The sequence below is a fragment of the Lissotriton vulgaris genome, chromosome 8, assembly GCF_964263255.1.
Source record: "Lissotriton vulgaris chromosome 8, aLisVul1.2, whole genome shotgun sequence".
Classification (NCBI taxonomy): Eukaryota; Metazoa; Chordata; class Amphibia; order Caudata; family Salamandridae; genus Lissotriton; species Lissotriton vulgaris.
Window position 1 is genome coordinate 1,408,332,091 of NC_141696.1, and position 19,670 is coordinate 1,408,351,760.

The 19,670-nt window shown below is 55.3% G+C and overlaps 1 protein-coding gene across 1 annotated transcript in view; it reads right to left on the bottom strand.

The window, feature by feature from the left end:
• The window catches only part of BRWD1 (bromodomain and WD repeat domain containing 1), a 2,503,800-nt gene that overhangs the window by 413,856 nt on the left and 2,070,274 nt on the right, over positions 1 to 19,670 (bottom strand). The gene's annotated exons all lie outside the window — the stretch shown is intronic.

Here is a 19,670-nt window from a genome sequence, read left to right on the forward strand (position 1 = left end):
CAAGGGCAGGACCTAGTCGCGTGCCAGCCCCTTTCTTTAGTATAAAGGTAGGAGTGGGCCCCCTTCCCAAATGAGATAATTCTGAATCTTGACTACTTTCCACGAAAGAACTCTTGAACATTTCTGAAGACTCTCCCTTGTGGCTAAGGAGTAGCCACCCTGCACCAGCGGGCACCATCTAAGCGCATGCGGTTTGCTGCAAGTCCATCCTCCGGATCAAGACTGCCCAGCTCGACGAGACCCGGATTCCCTGGCACCTCTGACCTCTACCTACATCATCAGCCCAGCTGAGATTCGTGGGTGTGACAAGACCTGAAGGGACCGGCCATCTTCAAAACTGCACGACCCTTATCCAGCACGACCGCCGAGGGATCCTCGAATGAGTGCTTTGGGGTTTGAGAAGCCCTAACCCTGAGCAGCTCCAGCACCGAAGTCCAGCCCCCCAGCATTCACAAGATCTGCGTGGGGCCCTTCTGCTCTTTGCTACTCACCACGCTGTCCGGCCACTTGCCTGCTAGCTTGTAGCCCTCCTGAAGACGAACCACGACGATTGTATCGCTGGTCTGGTTGCTCCAGACTGGCCCTAGCTCCCCTCCAACAGAGGAGCACCCCGGACCCTCCTGGTCCACCCCAGACGCCATTTTGACTTCACGGCGTGGGCTTGCCTTTGCCAAGGCTTGTTGCGCCAATCCTGGTTTCAACAGCGCCGACAGCAGACACCTTCGTGGGACAGCTCGCACCTTTATCCAGGTCGCCGGCAACGCCTCCTGGTCTGAGAGACTGCAGAGTCCAGCGTCGCCCACTCACCTGGTCGAGGTGACTTCATCCGGTGCCATCCTGGTGCCCACCTAATCACTGGCTAGTGATTAAGAACTGAGTCCCCTCTGCTTTCAGGTCGTCTCCATCATCCATCCAGGCTTGGATCACTCCGGACATCATCACTGGTCACCTGCCAGCAACTTCTTCTTTCAGGCTCCATAGACTGTAACGAGGATTCCCGACGTCTTTTGAACCCTATGCAGCCGCAGCCCCTGGGTTAGGTAACCTGAGCATTTCGGTGCTCCAACGTAGGTTCACTATCTAAGTGTCCAGATCCTTTTTCGTTTTCAGCCTAACTAGTCGGATTCGTCCGATAACTGTAACTTTACGAGATACTAGTATCCATAGACTTTGTCCCGCATCCCGCGTGAGAGTGCACACTCTGCACCCGATCTCCCTAGGACTCCTGCTCCTAACCTAAAGGCTCAGTAGTGTAGTCCTAGCGATCCTAAAGCCTCTGGATCTTGTTACTTACCTGCTAGTATTTTGCATTCCACTTTTGTAGTATATGGTTTTTCGTGCCCCTCGGGCATTTGTGTAAATTGTGCAACTTGAAGTATTTTCTTAAGAGTTTTGTTGTGTGCTTAGCTCCCCGACTCATAAAGAGATCAGGGTAGACTTGTTATAAATAAATATCCTTTTATTTTCATAACAACTTGTGTGGTGTCCTTTCACTTGGTGTTCAAGGGGTATATGTGATGGTGTAACAGCTGGCTTAACACGCCCGCTAGAGTTTAGCCGAAAGACTGCTCTTGTCCATGCTACTAGGATAGCTGGTCTATAAGGTTGACTTACAACCAATCATCAATAAGGGTCGTTTGGAATGATACATAGTGATCACTAGAATAGTGAGCACTGCATATCAGGCCAACTTCTCACAACAGGTGTGACTTCGGGACATTGATGTAGAACCCCAGCAGGTGCAGGAGGTCGGTGTAAGAGAATAGGGTCTGCAATCCTATGGTCACTCCAGATTTTTGCCTTTTGCTTAACTGGTTTATGACTTTCCCTGGCTGTGGGCTTGCTAATCAGACCCACAGCCTAGCTGTTCTCTCTCTAAATTGACATCCATGTACTTTAGGAGCATTTACCAATTGGTATTGGGTCACTCTTGTAAGTCCTTGTAGAGTGTACCATAGGTACCCAGGGCATAAGTGAACCCAAGGCCTAGCAGGGGCTGCAGCATGTATTATGCCACCCCTGGCTGGCCATCCAAATCTGACAATACTGGCTGATCAATCAGCTGGGGCAAGGTGGTGTAATCACCCTTTGCTTTAGATATAGTATACCTATATCTAAACCTAAAATGGACACATATAATCCTATAAGACACTCCTATGACAGGCCTTAACAATCCTGGAGGCAGAGTGCTTGGAATTATGTGAGATGGTGCTCTAGCATGAGCTGAGCCTGTCTGCAGCTTTCGGAACCAAGTCCTTTAGCTGTTTCCATGATAACGCTATACCATATACTCTTAAGTGCATTATAATCCTCGCGGTTATTGCTAACTTTGGCATAGCATTATTAAAACATATCGAGTAAGGTGTCATACGAATTAGAATACTACCCCCTTGCCAATTCTGGCGACGGGGGTAGCATTCCACCCTTTTAGAGGGACACAAAATGTCTGTAACTGTGAATCCCGGTTAAAGTTAACTCGAGCCTCAGCATCACAACATGGATGCTGCGACCACAGACACAAGTCTGACCTCCTGCTGCTGGGAGTCCTTCCAGCGAGGGAGGCTTGGACAAAGGGTTTCCTGCCTTGGGAGGTGCTAGCACCACCCCAGACAGGATTTTGTGTATTGGGTAGGACAGGCCTGAAAGGAATGAGACATGCCTGGGGCACACAAGGTGCCCTGTGCATACACCGGCTCAAACCAGTTGCTGTGGCACTCCAGCCCCAGCTCTGGCGCGAAACCGGACAAAGGATAGGGGGTATAACCACCCCCCTTCCTGGTCCCACCGATAGGAGGGACCTAGTGATAGTACAGCCCCCTTTAGGAGAATGAAGGTAGGAGCTGGTCACATTCCAAATGAGATTATCCTGAATTGATTTTACAAGAAGAAACTCTGGACTTCGACATTCTGCTCCACAGAAGACTGAAGAAATCTCCCTTGTGGCCAAGGAGTGACCACCCTGCACAAGCAGGCACCATCAAGCGTTCCAGCGGTTCACTTTGTCGTCTTCCCGAGTGGATCCAGACTTCAGAGCCCGACAAGACCCGGACTTCCAGACCTCTCCGACCTCAACCTACATCTGCAGCACAGCTGAGATCCGTGGGTGCGAGGAGACACGTGGGACCGGCCATCTTGAAGAAACTGCACTTCGCTTCCAGCACGACTTCTGAGGTATCCTCGACGAAGTGCTTTGGGGATTGAGAAGCCCCAGCCCCGAGCAGCTCCTGCACAGAAGATCAGCCCTCCAGCATCCACAAGATCTGCGTGGGGCCCTTTTGCTTGATTGCTGCTCGACGCGTTGTCTGGTCACTTGCCGGAAGGCTAGTGGCCTCCTAGACGACGATCCTTGAAAACTTCACTGCTGTTCTGGTTGCTCCAGACTGGCCCTTGCTTCCCTGCAAAGGAGAAGCACCCCGGACCCTCCTGGTCCGCACCAGACGCCTTTTCCATCCACTGCGTGGGTTGCCATTGCCAAGGCCTGTTGACGCCGAATCCGGAACCAACACCGCCAACAGCGAAAGCCTGCGTGGGACAGCTCGTGCCTCCATCCTGGTCGTCGAAGACACCTCCTGGTCCACGTGGCTGCAGAGTCAATGGTCCACTCTTCACCTGATCGCGACAACAGCATCTGGTTCCTTCCTTGTTCCACTCCAGTCACTGGCTAGTGACTGTGAACATTGTCCCCTCAGCTTTGAGGTATCCATCTTCCTCAATCCACCCTTGGATCCATCCGGACAGCTTCCTCCTGGTCGCCTGCAGCATATTTCTTCAAGGCTCCATAGACTTCAACGCGGAAACCTGACACACTTTGACACCTATGCACCGATGGGTGAGGTAACAAGAGCATTTCGGTGCTCCAGGGTAGATTGACTCTCCTAGTGTCCAGATTTCCAGTTGTTTTAGTCCTAACTAGTCAGAACTGTCCGTACTTACCTTTTTCGTAAACTGTACTGCCCATTGACTTTGTTACGCATCTCGCGTGTGAGTTCGCACTCTGCCAACTTCTCACAGTTGGCCGTAGTCTTGAGGTGACTGACGACTGTCTGGGGCGAGCCCGCCTTCAACAACCAGTCGTCGAGGTAGGGGAAGACGGAAACCCCTAACCTGAGCAGATGAGCTGAGACCACCGCCATCACTTTCATGAACACCCGTGGGGCGCTGGTAAGGCCGAAGGGGAGCACGGTAAACTGAAAGTGCTCGTGGCCTACCGTGAACCGCAGGTAACGCCGGTGGGCCGGCAGGATGGGGATATGAAAATAAGCGTCCTGCAAGTCCAACGCTACCATCCAGTCTTCCGGGTCCAGGGCAGCTAAGACCTGAGCCAGTGTCAGCATCTTGAACTTCTCCTTCCGGAGGAAGCCGTTAACGTTCCACAGGTCCAAGATAGGGCGTAGGCCCCCCTTTGCCCTTCTTGGGTACCAGAAAGTAGTGGGAGTAACAACCACACCCTACTTCTGGCCCACGAACACGATCGATGGCCCCCTTGGCCAAGAGGGCCATTACTTCCTCTTGTAGAAGTTTCAAGTGATCCCCCGACACGCGGTGGTACTGCGGTGGCATGGCTGGAGGGGACGCCTCGAAGGGGAGGGAGTAGCCCCTCCAGACGATTTGCACCATCCACCTGTCCGATGTGACAGTGCGCCAGTGGAGGTGGTGATGGCGAACCCTGCCCCCCACTGGCGACACATGGGCCTGAAAGCTCGGACTAGGAGGGTTTTGAGGCGGATGCTGCAGAGGTAGGTGTGGACTGGTCCCCGACCGCCGCCACAGCGGTTTTCACGTCCGCCACCACGCTGGATGGTAGTCTGCGGCCCGTGGCTGGCAGGACATGTGGGGGCGCCCCTTCCTTGGCCACGAAAGGAGCGAAAGGCAGCCGTTTGCTGGCGCGGGGTCGAGAGGCCCAAGGACTTGGCCGTAGCCCTGGATTCCTTAAAGCGCTTAAGCGCATGGTCTGCCTTGTCGCCAAAGAGGCGACGGCCATCAAACGGCATGTCCATAAGGATGTTTTGGACATCAGCCGAAAAGTTGGCGAACCTCAACCAGGCGTGGCCACGAATTGCCACCGTCGTTGCAATCGCTCTGCCCGGTGAGTGTGTGGTATCCAGCCCACACCGGATGGAATACCGTGCTGCATCTTGACCCTCCGCAAGGGCTTGGGCGAGTTCAGTCCGGCCCTCCTCCGACAATTGTGGCAGCATGTCCGCGACCGTGTCCCACAGAGAGTGGGAATAACGGCCCAAGAGGCACGCAGTGTTAACTGACCGCAACCCCAAACTCAATGAGGAGAACATCTTCTTACCATACTGTTCATACCTCTTGGATTCCCGATCGGGGGGAGCCATCGGGAATGCGGTCTGGGAGTTAGAGGCCCGTATGACCAGGCTCTCGGGAGTGGGGTGGGTGGACTGGAAGCAAGGGTCGCCGGGAGCCGGGCGGTGGCATCTGGCCACGTTCCTATCTACAGGGGAACCTGTAGCGGGCCTGGACCAGGTGCCCAGAAGAACATCAGACAAGGCCTCATTAAACGGCAACAGAGGCTCCGAAGAGCTTGCTTGCGGTTTAAGGACCTCAGTGAGGAGGTTAGTCCTCACGGCCGCGACGTGGAGTTCAAGGGATAAGGCCTTGGCCGCCCGCGTCAACACCACACTATAGGCAGCCCCATTCTCCGAAGCCACGGTAGGAGGGGAGACAAAACCAGTGTCTGGCGAAGTGACCAGACCACTGGCATCCCCTAGCTCACCTGCCCAGTCCTGATAAGACTGGCACTCACGTGCCAGAGGGTCCTCAGACCCATCCCAATCCGCCTCGCCACCCATCTCCTGGTACTCCGGGTCAAACGATGGGGCCGGATCATAGAAGAAAAAGTATCCTCTCGACGTCGAATGCGGTGTCTAGCGGCGCCGCTCCGGTGTCGGAATTGGGTCGAGGGGGGGACCGGGGACGACACCCTCGGGGCCGGTGCCGGCGAGGCCGTAAGGTCGACCCGGATATGGAACCTGATCCAGCGGGGCCCTGCGGCGCCGGGACCGAAGTCGCCGACGGCGCCGGGGCCAAACTACCCGCCGGGGCCGAAGCACCCGACGGCGCCGGGGCCAGAAGGTCCACCATAATATGGAGGTGGATGACAGCTGACTGGGGTGACACCGCCTTCAACAGCCAGTTGTCGAGGTAGAAAAAACTGAAAACCCCATCCTAAATAGATGGGCTGCAACCGCCATCATCACTTTCGATAACACCCAAGGGGCACTGGTAAAACCAAAAGGGTGCACAGCTAGTTCTACATGATCATGTTCCACTGTGAACCCCAGCTAATGCCTACGGGCAGCTAGGATGGGGATGTGGAAAGACATGTCCTGCAGGTCGAGCGCTACCAATGATTCTCCAGGGTGGATGGCAGACAGAACCGGAGGCATTTTTAGCATCTTTACATTTCCTATTCCCAGAAAGTAGTTGAGAGGGCGGAAATTCAATATAGGGATAGGCCTTCATCCTTTTCGGGCACAAGAGAGTAGCAGCAATAAACCACCCCATACTTCTGGTGCAGAAAACCTCTCAATGGCTATTTAGGCCTAAAGAGTCTGGGCTTCCTGACAGAGCAAGGAGAGATGGTCCTCTGTTAGCCATCCTTGGGATGGTGGCAAAGGCATAGGGTTTTCCACAAATGCAAGGGTGTACTCATTAAGCACAATTTGAAGCAACCACTTGTAAGAGGTAATTGCAGACCATTGGAGCAAGTGGTACCAAATCCTGCCACCAACAGGAAGGATGTGCTGAATGGAAGGTGCACTAAAAAGGCTTAGAGGGTGTGGCAGCCGGAAGGGTGAGGGGACTGGACAGCATGCTAGGTCAGGCTCCTGGGTCTTCTTTGGGATCCGGGACACCATCCACAAAAGGGCTGGGTAGTCTGCTCGACTGCCAGGTATGGTTGGTATTGCGGACGCCATGCGTGCCCCAACCATGCCTGAAGTATTCGCAAAAGGACCATTGCTGGGACCTGGCAATAGGAGAAAGTCCGAGGTCCCTAGAGGGGACGTAGCTCCATATATACACACCAATGAAAAGCTATGTTATGTTAATTTATATTTGTGCAGCGCCAAATCACCAACGGTCTCTAAGCACAACAAACCATACACCCAGGAGTGCCATAATACTTGTAAACTGAGCAAAGCTTGGGGTGAGCTTATCCAAATGCCTCAGTAAACAAAATAGTCTTAAGTTTCTTCCTGAATGGGAGGAGAGTCACCTCACCATGCAGACTTTCTGGGAGCTTATTCCAAAGCTGGGAATCACAACTGAGAAGGCACGTCCCCCCTAAGGTTGTTCTGTTAAAACATGGACAAGCCAACAGGTGTGCTTCTGATAAATGACCAGGCACATGAGGCATCAAACGGTCTTTGATGTGGCTGGGCGCTGCTCCATACTTAGCTTTATGTGCAATGCACAAGCCCTTGAATCTGATCCTCTGCTTAATAGGGAGCCAGCGTAGCTGCTGTAACAAGGGAGTGGCGTGTTGTGTTCTTGGCAATTTGAGAATCAGTTGTGTTGCGTTGTTTAGAACCACCTGGAGTTTTCCCAGAAGTTTATTGGGGAGTCCTATAGGTACGAGTAACTTACCTTCGGTAACGATGTATCTGGTAGAGACTATTCTAGCCGCAGATTCCTTCACGTAGAATTATCCCCAGGCATGAGACTGGATCCGGCAACTTTTGTTTTGCCACAGCATTCCTGCGTGCGGGGCGACATCAAGCAGCTACGCCCAGGCGTCCGAGTACGTGACGTCAGCGAGGTCACATAAGCCCCACCCCGGTGCGCCTACATCAGTTTTCTTCTGAGAACTTTTCCGCACCACAACGCGGAGCCACCAAATAAAAAACTGTGAGAGCATGGGAACATAGAAACAGTGCAACACCGCAGTGTCCAAGGGCAGAGAAAGAGAGGAAGAACAGAGCAGAGCCCTGAGCAGCCACCCTGCCAATACATAGACAGCAACCCCCCACCTCTCCCCTGGAGACAGGGGACCTGCATAAAGTCATTTCTCATGCAGCAGGCCTACAACCACACCCCAAGACAACGAAGAGAAGACAGTCCCAACAGGCAGGAACAACCAACCTCTAGCCTCCCTAGCCTAGAGGGCATTCACCCCGCCAGAACCAAGGCCAAGGCACAACCAGAGGGCCCCAACTCAGAGGAGGTAGAGAGGCCAGGCCCATAGCAGCAAGAGGAAGGGAGAGATGGGAGGCAACCTCTCCGAACCGGAGCAACCAAAGCAGCAGGGCATACGAGCACCAGGACCCCACCTTCAAAGAAATAAGAGGAGGGAAGAACAGCCACCAGACGGAGCCACCGTCAAGAGCAAAAGAAGGCACCCACAGAGGACATGGCCCCCCACGGGAGGAGAGTACCAAGGACCAGCCCTGCTGTCCTCGCAGAACGGGGAGGAAGGGCGGGCCGTAAAGGAATCTGCGGCTAGAATCGCCTCTACCAGATCCATCGTTACCGAAGGTAAGTAACTCGCACATCTGATAGAGACTACTAGCCGCAGATTCCTTCATGTAGAATAGATACCCTAGCAATACCCACGGGGAAGGAGGGTCTGCGAAGGATCCCACCAGTCTGGGCAGGACAGAAGGCCCACAGGGGGCCACCCTGTAGACCAGGGAGGCAACCTCGTCCCTACCAGGCAAGAGGACCCCCACCAGTCAAAGGCCAGCAGCCCCAGAAGGGATGTTGGATGAAGAATGAAGAGTGGAGGCCAGACACCCACAACAGAGGAACCAAGGGCAAGGCCAGAGAGGCCAAAGCACCCCACTCCAGCCCCAGGGCAACCAAGCTTCCACCCAACACCAGGACAGACGAACAAGTTACTTACCTTCGGTAACGATATATCTGTAAGAAACATTAGTTAGTATTAGATTCCTTACCTTAGAATAACCCCCAGGCGTCAGTCTGGATCCGGAAACTTTTGCGTAGCAGTACCCCTGCGCGTCGGTAGGCGTCGTCTGCAGGCGTCCCCTGCGGTTCCGCGTCCGTCGTTGGCGTCGTGCGCCGTGATGATGTCGCTGGAGTATATAGATGCCGCCTCCGCGCGCTGACGTCTGTTCTGTGCACACAGCTTTTCCGCGCCAGAACACGCAGAGCCATGTGAGAACCAACACTGGTGCCATTTGAAACTAGGGCCCTGAAAGGGATGTCCTTAACCCTAGGTATCAGTTCAAAGAACGGGGAGGATGGGTGGGTCGGCAAGGAATCTAATACATACTAATGTTTCTTACAGATATATCGTTACCGAAGGTAAGTAACTTGTTCATCTGAAAGAAACACGTTAGTATTAGATTCCTTACCTGAGAATAGATACCCCAGCAATACCAACCCCGGTGGTGGGTCTGCGAACCAATACAATCCTACACCAGAAAGTCCTGGAGGACAGAACGGCCAAAGAAGCCATCCCTCCGGACTTGACTGTCCAGGCAGTAGTGCCTCGCAAAGGTGTGCAGCGAGGCCCACGTTGCCGCCTGGCAAATGTTCTGCAAGGGGACTCCCCGGCCCAGGGCAGTAGTAGCCGCCGTGGCCCGAGTGGAATGGGCCCTCAGCCCAACAGGAGGCTCCTTCCGAGCCAAAGAGTAGCACGCTTTGATGCACAGAACGACCCACCGAGAGATGGTCCGTTTATGTACCGCCCGTCCCTTCTTCGTATCGTATCGTATCGTAAGGGGTGCTTATATAGCGCACTGACACCGTGGGTTTCCTGGCGCTGGAAGGACATAGAGGAGGCAGAGGGACTAACCAGTTTGGGGGAAAAGCCAAGTCTTTAAAGATTTACGAAAGAGGATAAGTGAATTGGAAATTTTAAGAGAGAGGGGGAGAGAATTCCAGAACTTGGGGGCCAGGTATGCAAATCTCCGGCCTCCAGATCTGCAGAGTTTGTAAGAGGGGACAGTCAAGAGGTGAAGATGGGAGGATCTCAAGTTACGGGACGGGCAGTAGGGACGGATGAGAGATTTTACAAAGATGGGATAAGACCCCGCCAAAGATTTGAAGATAAGGCAGCCGATCTTGAAGGCTGCCCTAGAGGCGACAGGAAGCCAGTGAAGTTTGACCATGAGGGGCCTGGCAGATTGCCACTTCGGGATCCCTAAGGCCAATCTCGCCGCCTGATTTTGGACCACCTGTAGTCTGCCCATCGATGTTTTAGGCAGACCATGGTAGATCGAGTTGGAGAAATCTAGGCGGGAGAGGACGAGGGCCATGATGACCTGCAGGAGGGCATCAGGTGTAAAGAGATATGCCACTTTCCTGATCCTGCGCAGTTGGTGTAGGAAGGTACCTCCTGACTATGGTTGCCCCCAACTTTTTGCCCTGTGTTTTAGCTGGTTTTGGACATAGTCGACCTGGGACCCTGCCAATCAGGACCCCAGGACTACTGCTCTCTCTTTAAAATGGATTCCATGTACCCTAGGTGCATTTCCGATTGGTACTGGGCCACCCTATCAGACCCTGTAACTCAGGGCATGGGTGTACCCAGGGCTGCCAGGGGCTGAAGCATGTATTATGCCACCCCTGGCTGGCCTCCTAAATTTGACACAACTGGCTGCATGACAGCTGGGGCAAAGTCGTGTAATCACCCTTTGCTGTAGGTGTAGTATACCTATACCTAACCCTAAAATGGACACACAGATTCCTATCAGTCACTCCTAGGGCAGGCCTTGACAATCCTGAAGGCAGAGTGCTTGGAATCGTGTGAGATGGTGCTCTGGCATGAGCTGAGCCTGTCTGCAGCTTGCGGAACCAAGTCCTAATAGCTGTTCCATGATATCGCATACCATATACTCTTAAGTGCATTATAATCCTCGCGGTTAAATGCTAACTTTGGTATTGCTTTATCAAAACATGTCGAGTAAGGTGTCATACGAATTGGAATACTAACCCCTCGCCAATTCTGGCGACGGGGTTAGCATTCCACCCTTCTAGAGGGACACGACATGTATGTAACTGTGAACCCCGGTTAAAGTTAAACGAAGCCTCAGCTCCACAAAATGGATGCTGCCACCACAGACACGAGTCTGACCCCCTGCAGCTGGGAGTCCTTCCAGCGAGGGGAGCCTGGACAAAGGGTTTCCTGTCAGGGGCGGTGCTAGCACCGTCCCAGACATGGTTTTGTGTATCCTGGGTAGGCAGGGCTTTTCAGGAAGGTGACTGCTGAGTGGCACCCCGGTGCTCACTACGCATAGGCCGGTCTGAACCAGTTCCAGGGGCACACCAGCCCCTGGCCTGGGGAAGTCCGGCATGGCTGAGGGGTGTAACCACCCCCCACCTAGTCCCACCCATAGGCAGGACCTAGTCACCGGGTCAGCCCCCTTTTTTAGTATAAAGATGGGAGCGGGCCCCCTGTTCAAATTAGATCATCTTTGGAATCAAGACACGACTTTCTTCGAAAGGACTTCAAGTTTCTTCCTCAAGATTCTCCCTTGTGACTAAGGAGTAGTCACCCTGCATCCGCAGGCACCATCCTAAAGAACACTGCGGTCTGCTGCAAGTCCTTCATCACGAATCCGACGACCCAGCTCGACGAGACCCGGCTTCCCTGGCACCTCTGACCTCTACTCACCTCTACAGTCAAGCTGAGAACCGTGAGTGCGACGAGACCTCGAGGGACCGACGATCGCCAAGACTGCACGACATCTTTACTGCAAGCCCACCGTGTCCTCCACGGGTGAGTGCTTTGGGGTCCGAGAAGCCCCGACCCTGCGCAGCTCCAGCATCCAAGATCAGCCTCCCTGCATCTCCACGATCTGCGTGGGGCCCTTCTGCTGTTTGCTGTGCACCGCGTTGTTTGGCTACTAGCCGGCTGGCTTGTGGCCTTCTGAACGACGCCCGACGACATCACTGCTGCTGGTCTGGCTGCTCCAGACTGGCCCTTGCTTCCTTCTTGAAGAGAGGCACCCCGGACCCTCCTGGTCCACTCCAGACGCCATTTTAGGTCCACCGTGTGGGCTTGAATTTGCCAAGGCTTTGTTGCCCAATCCTGGGTCCAGCGACGCCGACAGCTTCTATCTTCGTGGGACAGCTCGATCCTCCTTCCTGGTCGCCGACAACGCCTCCTGGTCCGTGAGATCTCCGAGCCCAGCGTCACCCACACGCCTTGTCGAGGTGGCTACCATCCGGTGCCCTCCTGGTGCCCACTGACTACTGGCTAGTAGTCTCGAACTTGGTCCCCTCTGCTTTCAGGTGTCATCTTCCATCGATCCAGGCTTGGATCCACCGAACTTTCTTCACTGGTCGCCTGCCAGCAACTTCTTTCTTCCAGGCTCCTGGTCCGTCAACGAGGATTCCCGACGTCCTTTGAGTCCTATGCAGCTGCAGCCCCTGGGCTAGGTAGCTTCGGTGCCCCAGCATAGCCTCACTATCCAAGGGTCAGAATCTACTTTCGTTTTCTCCCTACCAGGTCGGGTTCGCCCGAGAACACTAACTTTGCAAATTCTAGCTACCATAGACTTTGTCCCGCATCTCGCGTGAGAGTGCACACACTGCACCCGAGTCCCCTGGGTCCCCTAGAAGTAATCTAACGATTCTATAGTCAAGTCCTAGCGATTCCAAAGCCTATTAGTACTGTACTTACCTGCTAGTAATTTCGCATTCCACTTTTCTAGTATATGGTTTTCCGTGCCCCTCGGGCATTTGTATATACTGTGCTAACTTAAGTATTCTTGTAAGAGTTTTGGTTTGTGCTTAGTACCCTGTCCTCATAAAGAGTACAGGGCTGTTGTGATCTTTAATAAATAACTGTTTATTTTCATAACACTTGTGTGGTGTCCTTTCACTTGGTGTTCAAGGGGTATATGTGGTATAACAGCTGGCTTAACACGCCCTCTCGAGTCTTTAGCCTTAGACTGCTCGTATCCACGCTACTAGGATAGCTGGTCTATAAGGTTGACTTACAACCAATCATCAATAAGGGTTGCTGGACTGATACATAGTGTTCACTAGAATAGTGACCACTGCATATCAGGCCACCTTCTCACAGTTGGTAAATGCAGGACGAGACCACGGACGAGACCACGGTCCCCACCTGCGGCCCTAGGGATAGAGCGGAGTCGATAGTGACCCCTAAGCTCTTCACCGAAGCCACAGGGATGGGAGAGGGGCCCAATTCCGCCGGCCAGAATTGAGGCCCCCAGAAGGTGGGGCTCTTACCAGGGAGGAGGAGCTCCGTCTTACCGGGGTTCAGCTTTAGCTGGTTGTGGCCCATCCACTGGAGAATATGGGACATGACTGACTGAAAGTTAGAAATAGCAGAGGGGGAATTAAGAGGGAAGATGAGCTGCAGGTTGTCCGCGTAATTAAACACGGTGACGTCCCACAGCCTCAGAGAAAGTAGAAGGGGGCGAAGATAAAGGTTGAAGAGAAGAGGGGACAGAGAAGAGCCCTGGGGGACCCCACAGAGCGAGTGCTCTCTCGGAGCCCTAAAGGCACCCAGGCTTAGGGTCTGAGACCTGTCCGTCAGGAAGGATCTGACCCAGGCCAGAGCCAGGCCCTGGATGCCAGCCTGCTCGACACGGTGGAGAAGGATGTTATGATCCACCACGTCGAAGGCAGCTGACAGGTCTAGTAATACCAGGGCCTGGGGGGTACCCTTGTCAACACCGTCTCTCAGGGTGTCCAGCACGGCCAGGATGACTGTCTCCGTGGAGTGGCCGGGTCTGAAGCCAGCTTGGTTACCCTCGAGGAAGTTGGAGCTCTCGATAAACTGTGAGAGACAGGTGGTGACGTGGGCTTCCAGGATTTTTGAGAAGAAAGGTAAGAGAGAGATGGGCGGTAGTTTGCCGGGACAGCCGGGTCGGCCCCCGGCTTCTTCAGAAAAGGCACCAACACGGCCTCCTTGAAGGGGCCCGGCACCGTCCCAGAGGAAAGAGAAGAATTTAGCAGCCACGTAGCCAACAAACAGTTGGTCATCCACCCGGAACTGGCGTGTGCGATCCATATAAAATGAAAGCGCACGTTTTGGGTCCAGACGATGGAGCCGCTCTTCATCCTTTGAAGGATGCGGAGGCGGGAAGAAGGAGGGGAGGGTGATGGACTGCCCGATGTGAAAAGCAGAAACTACTTTGGGCAGGAAAGAAGGTCTAGTTCTCAGAACCACCTTGTCTGGATGAATGGACAAGAAAGGAGGTTTGACAGAAAGAGCCTGGAGCTCACTCACTCTCCTGGCAGAGGTGATGGCAACCAGGAAGGCCGTCTTTAAAGTCAGGAGACGGAGAGGACAGGAATGAAGTGGCTCAAAGGGAGCACACATCAAAAAGGTTAGAACCAGGTTCAAGTCCCACTGAGGCATCACAAACGGAACAGGAGGATACATGTGTGTGATGCCCTTCAAGAATCTCGTTACAATGGGGGACTTGAACAAAGAGGTTGATCAGGCAGCCTCAGAAACGCCGAAAGGGCAGAAAGGTAGCCCTTGATAGTGCCCAGAGCAGAGCCCTGCTGGGCAAGGGAAAGAAGGAAGAGAAGAACCTCAGAAAGAGGGGCAGAGAGAGGATCCACAGCCTTTGCTGTGCACCATGCCACAAACTTGTTCCACCGACAGGCGTATACCGATTTCGTGGCAGAACGCCTGGCTGCCAGAATCACATCACATACTTTAGGAGGCAAGTCAAATGGCCTCAACTGCCGCCGCTCAATCTCCACGCATGGAGGTGGAGGCTGGACAGGTTCGGGTGGAGGACCGTCCCCTGTTGCTGCGACAGAAGGTCCTCCTGAAGGGGCAGGCGGATCGGGGGACCGACTGACATGCTGAGTAGCTCGGGATACCAGTACCTTCGAGCCCAGTCCGGAGCCACAAGTATGACTTGGGCCCGCTCGCGCCTGATCTTCTTCAGCACTCTGGGCAGAAGTGGTATAGGCGGAAAGGCGTATAACAGACCGCAACTCCACTCGCGCCGAAAGGCGTCGCCGTGCGAGTGCCGTCTTGGAAATTCCAATGCGCAGAACTGATGACATTGCGCGTTCTCTTCTGTGGCGAATAGATCTAACCAAGGCTCTCCCCATTGCCGAAAGAGGCCTTGCACCACGTCCGAGTTCAGACGCCATTCGTGATCCATCGAGCACCGACGGCTGAGTTCGTCCGCCCTGGCGTTCAGAGAACCTGCCAGGTGTTGAACCGTCAGAGTCACGCCCTGACGTTCCAGCCATTGCCAGAGGCGCAGAGCCTCCTGGCAAAGGGTCCATGACCCCACTCCGCCCTGTTTGTTGCAGTACCACATGGCGGTAGTGTTGTCCGTGAACACCTGCACTACACTCCCGTTGACAAGGGGGAGGAACGCTTTCAGTGCCAGACGGATCGCCCGCAGCTCCAGCAAGTTTATATGGAGCCGGGACTCCGCCGGAGACCAGATGCCTCTGATCTCAGCCTCTCCCAAGTGGCCTCCCCAGCCCTGGAGGGACGCGTCCGTCACAACAACGTGCTCCGGTTGGGGAAGGGAGAGGGATCTGTCTGACCCAATCGCGGTCCGTAAGCCACCACTGCAGTTGTCTTGCAGCGCCCTCTGAGATCAAGACATGGTCGGACAGGTTGCCCTGATGCTGGGCCCACTGAAACTTCAGGTCCCACTGCAGAGCCCGCATCCGCCACCGGGTGTGATGCACCAGAAGGATGCAGGAAGCCATCAGCCCCAGCTGCCGCAGCGTCAACCTGACCGAAACCCGGGATAACGGCTGAAAGATGGGAATCAAAGCCTGTATATCCTGGACTTGCCGTTCCGGAGGATAGACCCGAAACTGCGCCGAGTCGAGAACCGCTCCGATGAAAAGGAGCTTTTGAGAGGGACACAGGTGTGATTTCGGCACATTGATGGAGAACCCCAGCTCGTGCAGGAGGTCTGCCGTCATCTGAAGGTGGTGGACGACTGTCTGGGGCGAGCCTGCCTTCAACAACCAGTCCTCTAGATAGGGGAAGACTGAAACCCCCAATCTGCGCAGATGAGCTGCGACCACCGCCATCACCTTGGTGAACACCTGTGGGGCGCTGGTAAGGCCGAAGGGGAGCACGATAAACTGAAAATGCTCGAGGCCTACCGTGAACCGCAGGTAACGCCGGTGGGCCGGCAGGACGGGGATGTGAAAGTACGCATCCTCAAGTCCAACGCTACCATCCAGTCTTGCGGGTCTAGAGCAGCCAAGACCTGAGCTAAAGTCAACAACCTGAACTTCTCCTTCCGGAGGAAGTCGTTGACGTTCCTTAGATCCAAGATAGGACGTAGGCCCCCTTTGTCCTTCTTGGGTACCAGAAAGTAGTGGGAATAGCAACCACGTCCTACTTCTGGCCCAGGAACGCGCTCGATGGCCCCCTTGGCCAAGAGGGCCGTAACTTCCTCCCTCAGAAGTGCCAAGTGGTCCCCCGACACACGGTGGTTGTGCGGTGGCATGGCTGGAGGAGTTGTCTCGAAGGGGAGGGAGTAGCCCCTTCGGACGAGCTGCAGCACCCACCTGTCCGATGTTATTGTGCGCCAGTGGGAGAGGTGATGGCGAACCCTGCCTCCCACCGGTGTCACATGGGCCTGAAAGCTCGGACTAGGAGGATTTAGTGGCAGATGCTGCGGGGGGAGGTGTGGCCTGACCTCGCCGCTGTCCCCGACCTCCACCACGGCGGTTTCCACGGCCGCCACCACGTTGATAAGTCTGTTGCGGCGCGTGGCTGGCCGCACGTGTGGGACCGCCCCTTCCTTGGCCACGAAAGGAGCGAAACGAACCCGTTTGCTGGCGCTGGGTCGAGAGACCTAAGGACTTGGCTGTGACCCTGGAGTCCTTGAAGCGCTCCAGCGCGTGGTCCGCTTTGTCGCCAAACAGGCGACTGCCATCAAACGGCATGTCCATCAAAGCATTCTGGACATCAGCCGAGAAGTTGGCGGATCTCAGCCAGGCGTGGCGACGAATCGCCACCGTCGTGGACATCGCTCTGCCCAGCGAGTCGGTCGTATCAAGACCACACCTGATGGAATATCTTGCTGCGTCTCGGCCTTCAATCATAGCCTTGCCGAGCTTAGCCCGTACCTCCGGGGGGCATTCAGGCAGCAGGTCCGCGACCGTGTCCCACAGAGAGTGGGTGTAACGGCCCAAGAGGCACGCGGTGTTGCAAGACCGCAGTCCCAGACTCAGGGACGAGAAGACCTTCTTGCCATACTGGTCGTACCTCTTTGATTCCCTGTCGGGCGGGGCCGACGGGAATGCGGTCTGGGAGGTGGAGGCCTGGATCACCAGACTCTCAGGGGTGGGGTGGGTGGACAGAAACTTGGGGTCATCCGCACACGGACGGTGGCGTCTGGCCACGTTCCTATCAACAGGCGAACCTGAAGAGGGCCTGGACCACGTGCCCAAAAGAACGTCAGACAAGGCCTCGTTGAACGGCAGCAGTGGCTCCTGTGGGCATGACTGCGGTTTGAGGACCTTGGTGAGGATGTTAGTCCTCACGGCCGCGACGGGGAGCTCAAGGTGTAAGGCCTTGGCAGCCCTCATCAACACCACTGAATAGGCAGCCCCCTCCTCCGTAGCCACGGTAGGAGGCGAGACAAAGCCAGGGTTGGGGGAGTCATCCAGACCACTGGCGTCACCCAAGTCACCCGTCCAGTCGATGTCGTACTGACACTCGCGTGTCAGAGGGTCCTCAGACCCCTCCCACCCCTCTCCGTATTCTACATCCTCACCATACTCGGAGTCAACAATGTAGACCGGCTCCTCGGGGTGCACAGGCCCCATCGGCGTCGAGCCCGGCGTCGATCGACGTCGGTCCGACTCTGCGTCCGGATTCGGAGATGGAATGGGGACGGCGCCGCCCGGAGCCAGTGCCGGGGAACCGAAGCCGCGCGGGGGCGGCGCCAGGGGTTGCCCCGATGGAATCGGCGCCGGAGAGGCCGGTTGACCAGCCGGCGTCGACCCCGAGGGCCCCTGCGGCGCCGGGATCGGAGCCGTCGGCGGCGCCGGAGCACCCGACGGCGTCGAGGCAGGGTCACCCGAGCCGCTAGGGCCCCCAGACGGGTTCACAGGGCCCGAAAGCGCCGCGGAACCCGCCGGAGGAGAAAGAGCCCTCATGGCCACGAGGAACGCCTCTATCTCCTCGGGGGACGAGCCTTGCCCAGGGACCGCAGGGTATGGAGCAGGCCGCGTCGGCGACTCACGCGGAGCCGCGGGGTGGGGCTACCCGAACCCCCGGCCGCCTCGTGCGAGCGTCGGGGGGAGTCGGGGGTACGATGACGACGCCCCGACTTTTGGTGCTTCCTACCTGAGGAACCAGAAGAATGGTGGCGACTCCCGGAGCGCCCGTGACGGCTCCGCGACCGCTCCCTTGACCTCCGGCCGGACCGGGACCGCTCTCGACGCGGGGCCGACACCCAGAGTTCGAGCAGCTTGCGGGACCGCTCCCGCCTAGCTTTATTAGTCAAGGCCCGGCAGTCGACGCAGGCGTCCACGTCGTGGTCGGGGCCCAGGCACCGGAGGCAGAGTCGGTGATGATCCGTGACCGACATCGTCCGGTCACACTCGCACAAGTTACTACTTGTGTAACGATATATCTGTAAGAGACATTAGTTAGTGATAGATTCCTTACCATAGAATATCCCCAGGCGTCAGACTGGATCCGGAAACTTTTGCGTAGCAGTACCCTTGCGCGTCGGTAGGCGTCGTCTGCGGCTCTGCGTCCGTCGTCGGCGTCGTGGGCGCCGTGATGATGTCGTTGGAGTACTTAGACGCCGCCTATTCTAAGGTAAGGAATCTATCACTAACGTGTCTCTTTCAGATGTCACAGTTCTTAAAACCGGGCATCCTACCGGCACCGCAGAAGATTCAGAGATCAAAAAAGATCAAAAAACTTGGTCAAAGACCGGAGTACTGCTCTTCGGATCTGCGCTAACTGGCGCGGAAAAAAGAAGAACTGACGACGGACGCGGAGCCGCAGGGGACGCCTGCAGACGACGCCTACCGACGCGCAGGGGTACTGCTACGCAAAAGTTTCCGGATCCAGACTGACGCCTGGGGGTTATTCTAAGGTAAGGAATCTAATACTAACGTGTTTCTTTCAGATAGAGGAACAAGAAAAAGCCCAGGAAGAGGCGAGCCCACCCAGAGGGAAGGCAACAGGGCAGCCATAACCACAAGCCGCCAGAAGCATGAATGACACTGAAGCATTCCAGCTCTCAGCACAAGAGCAGGAAGGAGAGCAAATGGCCGGACCTACCACTACAAGGGCAGCACACAAAACCTCAAGAAGCAATAGCAACATACAGAGATGCCATGGAGAACAGGCACCCGAAGGCATCTAGCACTCCCCAGCAGAGCAGATCTATATAACAGCTACCACTACCCCACATAGGGTACGGTAAGTCCCAAAACATGGGAACCCTCTTTGTAAGAACTTCCGCAGCAGAGGAGAAAGCAAAGTGCGTCACGGGGAAAAAAACAACCCAGCGGAAGGCTTGACATCAGCCCAAAGGAAAAAAAAACAGAAGGCCTAATCTCAGGGCCAAGTCTGTGTAACTACTCCAGGAAAAACACAACCACAGGCAACAAGGGCCGTCCGGCAGCCAACAATGCCAAAGTCCCAGCAAGGAGGACTCAATGGCCAGGAAATACCCTCTATAGCAAGGGCAACCAAAAGGCCCAAACCCAGCTCAACTCAGCAGTCACTG